We start from the raw sequence: 6,681 nt of genomic DNA, 5'->3' as shown, positions 1-6,681 counted from the left end.
ATGCACCGACACCTCTTTTGGTTTTAAGAGGTCTCTGACCAGAGTCACGAGCTCCTGAGCCTTCTCCGCCGGGAGAAACACCTTCTTCTGGTCTGTGTCCAGAATCATGCCCAGGAAGGGCAGACGCGTCGTAGGAATCAGCTGCGACTTTGGAATATTCAGAATCCATCCGTGCTGTTGCAACACTTCCTGAGAGTGTGCTACGCTGACCAGCAACTGCTCCCTGGACCTCGCCTTTATGAGGAGATCGTCCAAGTATGGGATAATTGTGACTCCTTGCTTTTAAAGGAGCACCATCATTTCCGCCATTACCTTGGTAAATGTTCTCGGAGCCGTGGACAGACCAAACGGCAACGTCTGGAATTGGTAATGACAGTCCTGTACCACAAATCTGAGGTACTCCTGATGAGGTGGATAAAAGGGATCATGCAGGTAAGCATCCTTTATGTCCAGAGACACCATAAAATCCCCCTCTTCCAGGCTTGCAATGACCGCTCAGAGCGATTCCATCTTGAACTTGAACCTTTTCAGGTAAATGTTCAGGGATTTTAAATTCAATATGGGTCTGACCGAACCGTCCGGTTTCGGTACCACAAACATTGTGGAATAGTAACCCCTTCCCTGTTGAAGGAGGGGAACCTTTACCACCACCTGCTGGAGATATAATTTTTGAATTGGCGCTAACACTACTTCCCTTTCTATGGGGGAAGCTGGCAGGGCCGATTTGAGGTAACGGTGAGGGGGCATCACTTCGAATTCCAGCTTGTATCCCTGAGACACAATCTGTATAGCCCAGGGATCCACCTGTGAGCGAACCCACTGGTGGCTGAAATGACGGACACGCGCCCCCACCGCTCCTGGCTCCACCCGTGGAGCCCCAGCGTCATGCGATGGATTTAGTGGAAGCCGGGGAGGACTTTTGTTCCTGGGAACTAGCTGTATTGTGCAGCTTCTTTCCTCTACCCCTGCCTCTGGCAAGAAAGGACGCACCTCTAACTTTCTTGCTTCTTTGTGATCGAAAGGACTGCATTTGGTAATACGGTGCTTTCTTAGGTTGTGAGGGAATATATGGCAAAAAACTTGACTTCCCAGCTGTAGCTGTGGAAACTAGGTCCGAGAGACCGTCCCCAAACAATTCCTCATTGCATTTATTCTAGAGCCCAGTAGGCAAATGTCTCTCTGGGCATCCCTCTTATATAGGACAGAGTCTTTTATATGCCCCAGGGTAGGTAAAATAGTATCTTTGTCCAAGGTATCCAGTTCCTCAGACAGAGTATCAGTCCATGCTGCTACAGCACTACACATCCAGGCCGACGCAATTGCCGGCCTCAGTAGAGTACCTGAATGTGTATACACAGACTTCAGGATACCTTCCTGCTTCCTATCCGCAGGATCCTTTAGGGAGGCCGTATCCTGTGACGGCAGGGCCACCTTCTTAGATAAGCGTGTCAAAGCTTTGTCTACCCTAGGGGAGGATTCCCAGCGTAACCTGTCCGTTGGTGGGAAAGGATACGCCATAAGTAACCTTTTGGAAATCAGCACTTTCCTATCAGGAGAATCCCACGCTTTTTCACATAACTCATTTAACTCATGTGAAGGGGGAAAAGTCACCTCTTGCTTTTTCTCCCCAAACATATAAACCCTCTTGTCAGGGACAGGGTTTACCTCTGATATGTGCAATACATCCTTCATTGTTATAATCATGTAGCGGATGGCTTTAGCCATTTTAGGCTGCAATTTTGCATCATCGCCATCGACACTGGAATCAGAATCCGTGTGGATATCTGTGTCAACAATTTGGGATAGTGGGCGCTTCTGAGACCCTGACGGCCTCTGCGCTGTAGGAACAGGCATGGGTTGAGACCCCGACTGTCCCAAGGCTTCAGCTTTATCCAACCTTTTATGCAAGGAGTTTACATTATCATTTAACACCTTCCACATATCCATCCAATCAGGTGTCGGCGCCGTCGGCGGAGACACCTCATTCAACTGCACCTGCTCTGCTTCCACATAGCCTTCCTCGTCAAACATGTCGACACAAGCGTACCGACACACCACACACACAGGGGATGCTCTCTATGAGGACAGGACCCCTACAAGGCCTTTTGGAGAGACAGAGAGAGAGTATGCCAGCACACACCTCAGCGCTATATGACCCAGGAATCACACAGTAACTTAGTGTTTACCCAGTAGCTGCTGTATATATTATTATTGCGCTAAATTTATGTGCCCCCCCTCTCTTTTTACCCTCTTTCTACCGTGAGTCTGCAGGGGAGAGCCTGGGGAGCTTCCTCTCAGCGGAGCTGTGGAGAGAAAATGGCGCTGGTGAGTGCTGAGGAAGAAGCCCCGCCCCCTCAGCGGCGGGCTTCTGTCCCACGATTTGGTGTAAAAAATGGAGGGGGCTCATGCATATATACAGTGCCCAGCTGTATATATGCCGCTTTTTGCCAAGAGGTACACAATTGCTGCCCAGGGCGCCCCTCCCTGCGCCCTGCACCCTACAGTGACCGGAGTGTGTGGGTTAGTGTGGGAGCAATGGCGCACAGCTGCAGTGCTGTGCGCTACCTCATATGAAGACGGGAGTCTTCTGCTGCCGATTTTGACGTCTTCTTGTTTTCTGTCTTCTGGCTCTGCGAGGGGGACGGCGGCGCGGCTCCGGGAACGGACGACCAAGGTTAAGATCCTGTGTTCGAACCCTCTGGAGCTAATGGTGTCCAGTAGCCTAAGAAGCGCAACCTAGCCGCAGTTAGTAGGTTTGCTTCTCTCCCCTCAGTCCCACGTAGCAGAGAGTCTGTTGCCAGCAGAAGCTCTCTGAAAATAAAAAACCTAACTAAAATACTTTCTTAATAGCAAGCTCAGGAGAGCTCACTAAAATGCACCCAGCTCCTTCCGGGCACAGATTCTAACTGAGGTCTGGAGGAGGCGCATAGAGGGAGGAGCCAGTGCACACCAGTAGTCCTAATTCTTTATTGGAGTCCCCAGTCTCCTGCGGAGCCCATCTATTCCCCATGGTCCTTACGGAGTCCCCAGCATCCACTAGGACGTTAGAGAAAAGAAAATATCCAAATTAAAGATCATGCAAGTGTTATGTAAGCCCGTATAACCTGCAGCTTTCTGATACAGTATGCCATGTTTAGCATAGATATCTGTTCTTTATGTTATGCAGTGAGGGCCAGTTTATTACGATCACTTACCTTTCCTATTTATTTGACTTCTTAAACAATGACAGTGATGGGGGGGGGGGGGGGGGGGCAGGTGATTGATGAATCGCTTTGTGCACTGTTCCCATACCCAGCTCTAGTGTACCCAATTCCTTTTTCCTTGTTAGCTCACCTCACCTAAAGTTGAAGTAATACCTAAATCATTCCACAGAAAATGTCCTGTCAGAGGTCACAGATACCCATACACATAGCATACACAGAACACACAAATCTGAGAATCTGAACATACAGTATGTTGTGCAAATGGGCAATGCGCCTGAAGTATCACACAGTTAAGAGGGCCTGCACGCATGTTTAAAAACATGGGGGTAAGTGTATCTGATGAATACATAGACCTGGCTCACATGCTACTGGTGCAGACCTGCATGCATCTTGTGATGTTTGTAAATTTCATGAGTTTACTGGTGGGGCCGGCATAGGATGCAGTGCTGTCTTGTTAAGGCACTAATTATTTTAGTAATGAATTTGAATGTAAATGCATTTAAAAACAACATTTGATTCTTTGTAAGACTATGGGGGTCAGACAGATGCGAACGCAGCTGTGCATCTGTACGCAGCGGCTGCATTTGGGTGGTCTGCGAACGTGCACTGGCCGTAGTGCATGTGCACGATCCTACACCTTGCGGCCGTAGGGTGATTGACAGTGGCGGCCATCGGGGGGAGGGCATCTATGCTGAATTTTGCAGGCAGGGCGGGCTGAGAGCATTTTGGGTGCATCTGCACGACATCACACGCAGCCGCTCCAATTAAAAAAAATGGTAGCAAATCCCCAGACAGTGCAGCCAGGCTGCACTGTCAGGTGTTAATTTTAAGTCGATGCGTCCACATTCAATTGGTGATGTGAGGAGATGGACGCAGATCTTGCTGCATATGTAGCGATTTGTGTCCATCTCTGAATCAGGTCATATGTCATTTAGATATTTTACTTGTTTTCATATTATCACATACAGTAGTTTTAGAAAGAAAAAGACACGGGCCCTCATTCCGAGTTGTTCGCTCGCAAGCTGCTTTTAGCAGCTTTGCACACGCTAAGCCGCCGCCTACTGGGAGTGAATCTTAGCTTATCAAAATAGCGAACGAAAGATTCGCAATATTGCGAAAAGACTTCTCTGTGCAGTTTCTGAGTAGCTCGAGACTTACTCTGCCAGTGCGATCAGTTCAGTGCTTGTCGTTCCTGGTTTGACGTCACAAACACACCCAGCGTTCGCCCAGACACTCCTCCGTTTCTCCAGCCACTCCCGCGTTTTTCCCAGAAACGGTAGCGTTTTTTCACACACTCCCATAAAACGGCCAGTTTCCGCCCAGAAACACCCACTTCCTGTCAATCACATTACAATCACCAGAACGAAGAAAAAACCTCGTAATGTCGTGAGTAAAATACCTAACTGCATAGCAAATTTACTTGGCGCAGACGCACTGCGGACATTGCGCATGAGCATTAGCGACTAATCGCTCCGTTGCGAGAAAAAAATAACGAGCGAACAACTCGGAATGACCACCACTGTTTTGTGATAGCTAATTCACTAATTACTAATTTGCATGGAAGTCGCATGTTAAATGCGACTTTGTACTCCAAATCGCGGCAAATCATCATCAGTGAGAACATTATCCAAATAATGGGCCTAATTCAGACCTGATCGCAAAAGCAAAATCTTTCTCTAATGGGCAAAACCATGTGTACTGCAGGGGGAGCAGATATAACATGTGCAGAGAGATTTAGATTTAGGTGGGATATATTGTTTCTGTGCAGGGTGAATACTGTCTGCTTTATTTTTACACTGCAATTTAGATTTGTTTGAACACACCACTCCCAAATCTAACTCTCTTTGCACATGTTATACCTGCCCCCCCCCCCCCCCCCCCCCTGCAGTGCACATGGTTTGACGATTAGAATTTTTTTTTTTAGCTGTTGCGATTAGGTCTGAATTAGGCCCAATATTGGAATTAGAGATGTGTGGCGGGCACTTTTCATATTTTGTGTTTTGGTTTTGGTTTTAGTTCATGTTTTGGATCTGGATTGGTTTTGCCAAAACCACCCTTTCGTGTTTGGTTTTGGATCTGGATGATTTAAAAAAAAAACATAAAAACAGCTAAAATCACAGAATTTGGGGGTAATTTTGATCCTACGGTATTATTAACCTCAATAACATTAATTTCCACTTATTTCCAGTCTATTCTGAACACCTCACAATATCCAAAAGGTTGCACCAAGGTGGCTGTATGACTAAGCTAAGCGACACAAGTGTGCGGCACAAACACCTGGCCCATCTAGGAGTGGCACTGCAGTGTCAGACAGGATGGCACTTAAAAAAAATTACTCCCCAAACAGCACATGATGCAAAGTAGTAAAAGAGGTGCTATGAGGTAGCTGTATGACTAAGTTAAGTGACACAAGTGTGCGGGACAAACACCTGGCCCATCTAGGGTTGGCACTGCAGTCCCACTGCACTAATGGCAGATACCGGATGGACATCTAACACCAACATAGCATCTAACACCAACATAGCTGTCAAGGCCTCAGTTATCAGCTTTGCAAAGGATGTCTGCTGTCATATTTCATCTTCCTCACAAAGGACTGTTTGACAGTCATTTGCTTAGTTAAAGTAGTACAAGTGGTCTTCCGACTTTCCCTCTGGGATGACGATCGACTCCCAGCAGCAACAACAGCAGCGGCAGCAGTAGGAGGAATTGGTTCTTGATCTTTCCCTATTTTATCCTCCTAATTTTTGTTCTCCATTATTTTTCTGGAGTTATACAACAAAATGCAGCAAAGGAGAGTGTACCTCTACACCACACACAGGGCAAACCATGTAAAAATTATTTGGATTAAATATTAATAACTCCTTTATTTGAAGTAAATAATATACAGCACAGGACAGCACCACTGAACTTATATGGCAGCACCACTGGACTGCACTTATACAGCAGTACCACGGGACATATATGACAGTATCACTGGACTTATACGGCAGTACCACTGGACTGGATTTGTATGCCAGTACCACTGGATTTATATGGCAGTACCACTGGACTTATACGGCAGTATCACCGGACACATACGGCAGTATCACTGGATTATATTGGCAGTACCACTGGACATTTAAGGCAGTATCACTGGACTGGACTTATACGGCAGTACCAATTGACATATACAGCAGTATCGCTGGATTTATATGGTAGTATCACTGGACTAATATGGTAGTATCACTGGACTGGATTTATACGCCAGTACCACTGGATTTATACGGCATTACCACAGGATTTATACAGCATTACCACTGGACATATACGGCAGTATCACTGGAATTATATGGCAGTACCACTGGACATATACGGCAGTATCACTGGACTGGACTTATACAGCAGTACCACTGGACATATACGGCAGTATCACTGGATTTATACGGCAGTAATACTGGACTTATATGGTAGTATCACTGGACTGGGTTTACCCGCTCAC

The sequence above is a fragment of the Pseudophryne corroboree genome, chromosome 5 (genome assembly GCF_028390025.1).
Source record: "Pseudophryne corroboree isolate aPseCor3 chromosome 5, aPseCor3.hap2, whole genome shotgun sequence".
Taxonomy (NCBI): domain Eukaryota; kingdom Metazoa; phylum Chordata; class Amphibia; order Anura; family Myobatrachidae; genus Pseudophryne; species Pseudophryne corroboree.
The sequence above is the reverse complement of the archived record's forward strand: the minus strand, read 5'-3'. Positions refer to the sequence as shown.